Here is a 5,226-nt window from a genome sequence, read left to right as displayed (position 1 = left end):
TACACAGCTGCAAATGTCTTTTGAAATTCTTTTCACCCCTACATGAAGAACGAAAATAACTTTGGCTTTAGTATATAAGAGCCCTCATTTTACATTGAGTGACATGATATTCAGATTGTCGCTTGATCAATATGTGCTTTTCAATGACAAATTCTTAGATTTGAACTTCCCATGCCATCTAAACTTTAATATGTATAGTTACATCCTTATTTTATAGCGTGCTTTATAGCAACATGACATCTGCCAGCGCGGATTTTCCCCCAGTTCTGTTTGAGGACAGCTGTTCCTAAACACAGTGTTCAGGCTTAGTTGTCTGGCGTATTAAACCATTAAGAGAGCATTGCTCAAATAGTTCAAACCATTTGATTCTGGAGAGCACTGGAGGAAAGTGTTTACATAGTGTCTTTCTGGGGTTTGTTAGCCAGGCCGTTGTGGAGAGAGTTGGGTCTGGAGTGCTTTTGGCAGTTACCCACCCTACTCGACTAAATGTGGCTTAATGAGGCTCAGACAAAACTTTATAAACATGTTAAGGTAGCCTGCTAGTGTATGTGTCCCTTATCAGGAGCTGAAGCTAGAAATGAATGATAAAGAAGTAACCAGATAAGCAGATACTCCATTGACTGGTAAGTGAAGAACTTCTTGATCTCTACATATTTACACTTGGTTTGTCTTTCGTCATGCTTGTGAGAGCCAAGTTTTTAAAAATGTCCTGGCAAGAAACTTGTCATGAATATGTCTGGGTTCATATTTCATGCCAATATCAAACGAAATAAATATTTTTAGGACCATTCATATTTTTTGGCTTTTATTGCCATGACAGTTGAGCGCTTTTTCAGCACATAACTCCTCATCTGTGTCTTCTTTTGCAGTCTAAAGGCAGACATAGATGCCTAAAAAGACGCCAGAAAAAATACCAATTAAAATTCAATATGGAAATAAATGCAAGGAGAAGACTGATTACATTTTGGTGTGCAGATATTACAATTAGTTCATTGCTGCTAGTTTGAAGTGCAATAGTTACTGTTCAGTTCTAACTATTTATTAATTATTAACTATGACTTTTGACTCAATAAACTCCCAATTACTGCTTATTAATAGTTAGTAAGGTTGTTGTTAAGTTTAGGTATTGGGTAGGATTAAGAGATGTAGAATATAGTCATGCAGAATAAGGCATTAATATGTGCTTTATAATAAACAGCCAATATCCTAGTAATATGCATGATAACAAGCAACTAGTTAATAGTGAGAATTGGATCCTAAACTAAGGTGTTAAAGATTATTATAATGTAAATCATTGGATTTTTTTATTTTAATCTTCTTAAGAAATGTACAAAAAAACATTGCATTTATAATTTGAAAATTAAATAAATAAATAAGGCATAAGATTGAAATTATGCTACTGATTTTTTTTTTTATGTTTTTGAAAGAAGTTTCTCCAAGGCTGCATTTATTTGATAAAAATGGAGCTTAATGCATTCTTGCTGAATATATATATATATGAACTATATAACTGGCATGCATAGTTAAGTGCAATATATATATATATATATATATATATATATATGTATGTATGTATATGTATTGCACTTAACTATGCATGCCAGTTATATAGTTCATATATATATATATATATATATATATATATATATATATATATATATGTATGTATGTATATGTATTGCACTTAACTATATGCATGCCAGTTTACATTCAAGGGAGAGATTTAGAATAAAATAAAATAAATCAATTTCATCTGCACTAACCTCTATGTAAACAATAAGCATGAATTCTCATTTATTATCATATTAATTTCGCGGTCTGGTTATTTTGTTTTTCTTTTAATGATATAGTGTATTGTATATTTAATGCACATAACTATGTACATCTTCTGCCTAAAGCCTAGTGTCTGTCGTTCTGCTTTTATTGTCACTGGAGAAACAAATGAAAACCATGTGTTGTTCAAGGGTAATTATGGTGCTGTAAAGTGACAGAACAACAAGAGAGTAGTTTTACTGTGCCGTAAATGCAGGTACGAGTCTTTATCATGGGATCTCGTGTTGCAGGGGATGCTGGTCTGGGAGACAGGAACGGCCCTCACTGCGGCTCCAGGGCCCCCACCCACACCAGGAATTACGCCAACACCGAAGGGTCAGGGGTCAGTCTCTAAAATGTTTATGCTCCGTCCTGTGATTTTGAACTCCCCCCGCTATTTTGGTAGGAGCCCCAAATTTCGAAATGACTTCAAATGTGTATTTTTGTTGTCACAGGCTCAAACTCTGCGAGACTGCTGGGGTGTGTTTATGAACACTGTCTCCGATGGTAAAGATCAACGGCTGCTGTCGGCCGGTTATGGCTACACCATATTGACTGGCATCACTGTAATGGAGAACATAATGGAGACTATATTTTATTTTATCAAGTCAACATTTATTTTTTTCTTTTATTTTCATTCAATTGAACTCGTAGTACTAAAATAATCACAGCTAAATAATCTAAAAATAATCAATTAACAATAATAACAAAAACTACAATATACATAAAATAAAAAAAATAAAAAAAATTCCAAACACTTTAATAAAATATAATGAGGCACATCAGTTCATGAAAAAATAACAACCTACCTTTTGTAATGTTTTTATTAACCTCAAAAACTGCGTAGTATCTGCGCATACCTTTTTAATAAAGAAAATATAATCTACATGTCAACAGACGAGGGATACAGCCTTCTTGTAAAAGCAACACAATCACTATAAGGGTGTAAAACTCTGACAGCTTGTTATCTTTCAGTGACAGAAGCCAAATCAGCACGGCTTACCGACCCAATGTAGATCAGCGGCGTAAAATAAGCAGTGGCTAAATCAGCCAGAGACAGAGAGGCTCTTTGTTGCAGCGTGCAGATTAATATCTTAAGCGTGTACCATTGTTCAGAGTTATGTCACCAGCGGCCGTAATGATATCTTAAATTAATGAAGTGATGAAAGCGGCGAAGGAGAGGCCTGTGATTTACAGGATTGCTTTTAGCTGATGCACACCGCCATCAGTGGAGATAAATCAGCCGCTGGGAGCCATGGGGGAAAATGAATGGATCTGCACACGGGTTTACAGTTCAATTAGTAAGGCACAAGGACGCCAGCGCAAAGTAATTCGCCCGGCCAGGTGTTTAGATGAAAGAAGCGGCAAATGAAACAACGGAAGATGCATTTTCTGTCGGAGGAACATCTTAGGTCTTTGCTGAGTTATGCTTCGAAAATAGATATACAGCAAACACATCATTTCATATATATATTGTTTTTGATGTAATAGCAGGTGACAAATTCATCATTTCAAAGTGAAGTGTGTTATTTCTGCACAACAAAATTGTCGGTTTCCAAACAGTCCCTCCATCTTTGATTGTTCTTCTAACTATAAGTAACTTTTCAACTACATGTGATCTAACTCATTAGAGTATTATTAGACTGTCTGCTTAATATTTGCTAACACTTTATTTTTGAAGCTCCTCAACAGGCATTCTACTGACTATGAGTGACTTTGCAACTACATGTCAACTTATTCTACTAACCCGAACCCTAATCCTAACCTGTAACAGTCTACTAATACTCTAATGAGAGTTAGTTGACATGTAGTTGCAAAGTTACCTTTAACAATGTCTAAAGTGGATCATAGAAATAATGTGAAACCGACAGTCCTGCCTCAAACTCACGCTATTGGTCCAACTGATCAAGTGCAGTGTTTTGATAGAACCAAAACTGACAAATTACTCTTTTTGTTGTTTTTGGATGTTCATTTGAGGAATTTTTTTAACAGAAAATAAGGTAAAACCTTAAAGTCATCATAAACCAGAGTTGCGTTAGTCTTTAATTCCCTATTGTGACGTATATCCGAGTGAAACGGCTTCTCGAACAAGAACAAATGTAGGGCGGGACTTGATTTTGTTCATCTGTAACTGATTGGATGGTTTTGGTTTGCTATTGATGTGATGTCATGTGAGTGACAGGTTGCCCCGCCCTCGCGCCAGTTAACACGTCATCAGAGGAGAAAAGTTTGTCAGAGAAAAAGTAGTTATTTTCATTAAAGATTACGAGGGCACAAATAAATAATGAGGTGCACAGATAAATCATTTATAATAAATACAGCAAAATTCCATTTAAAAAAAAGAACTGTCAATTTTGATTTCATGGTGACTTTGAACGACTTAAACGTGTGGTAATGGCAAAGTTATCCCTAATTACAACCAACCTGAGATGGTTCCCCAGTAAAGCAGAATGACCTCCACATGCCCTGACCTTCCTTTTATTCTGCTTAACAGCAGGCTTAGGTAACTACTAAGGTAACTGATGCCACTTTCTCAGAAAATCAATAATTAAATTTGTTCGTACATGGACCGGTGGCCTGCACCTGAACTGGAGTTTTGTTTTCCATTTCCCCATAAAGTGGTCCAGCATTCTCTCCAGATTACTTTACGCCATGTCAGATCACATACACTACCCGGCAAAAGTTTGGACACAAATACTCACTGTTTAGTATTACTATTTCCAACATTTTAGAGTAATAGTAAAGTCTTTATTCAAAACTATGAAATAACACAATTGGAAGTATCAGAATTATAATATACAAAAAAAAAAAAAAAGAAAAGAAAAAGGTTATATTTTAGCTTATTTTTGCTAGTGCCTCTGCTGGACACTTGTTGACTGCTTTTCTTTCATCATCTGATCCATCTCATTCTTTTAATTTGTTTTTATTTATTATTTAAATTTCATAATTTTTTTAATTAAAATTTAAGTTTTGTAATATATATTTTGTAATATATATATGGCTGTGCAACAATGAATCACATCCAAAGTAAAAGATTGTGTTTACATAATACATGTGTGTGTACTGTGTATAATTATTTTGTATATACACACACATGCATGTACATATTTAAGTAAAGTGTGTTGTTTATTTATAAAATATGTATATTTATATATAATATAAATCATGTATACATATATACACAGTATAGACATGCAAATATTTCTTAATATATATATATATATATATATATATGCATATGTGTGTATTTATATATACAAAATAATTATACACAATACACACATATATTATGTAACACAAACTTTATTTTGGATACGATTAATTGCGATTAATCGTTGCACAGCACAAATGTGTGTGTGTATATATATATATACAGGCACAATTGCTATTTGTCTACAAACCTATTATATATTA

General features: G+C 33.9%; 1 long non-coding RNA gene across 1 annotated transcript; it reads left to right on the top strand.

Annotated features, from left to right (window-relative positions):
- The first annotated feature begins 265 nt into the window (after nucleotides 1-265).
- On the top strand, nucleotides 266-4,633 carry LOC309487127. The gene is made up of 3 exons (XR_014201766.1): nucleotides 266-623; nucleotides 2,064-2,155; nucleotides 2,268-4,633. It is a non-coding gene; the product is annotated as an uncharacterized lncRNA (long non-coding RNA).
- Nucleotides 4,634-5,226: the final 593 nt, after the last annotated feature.

This window comes from Leuciscus leuciscus, assembly GCF_965113295.1.
Source record: "Leuciscus leuciscus genome assembly, chromosome: 22".
NCBI classification, from domain to species: Eukaryota; Metazoa; Chordata; class Actinopteri; order Cypriniformes; family Leuciscidae; genus Leuciscus; species Leuciscus leuciscus.
This window is presented reverse-complemented; position numbering and strand designations above follow the sequence as displayed.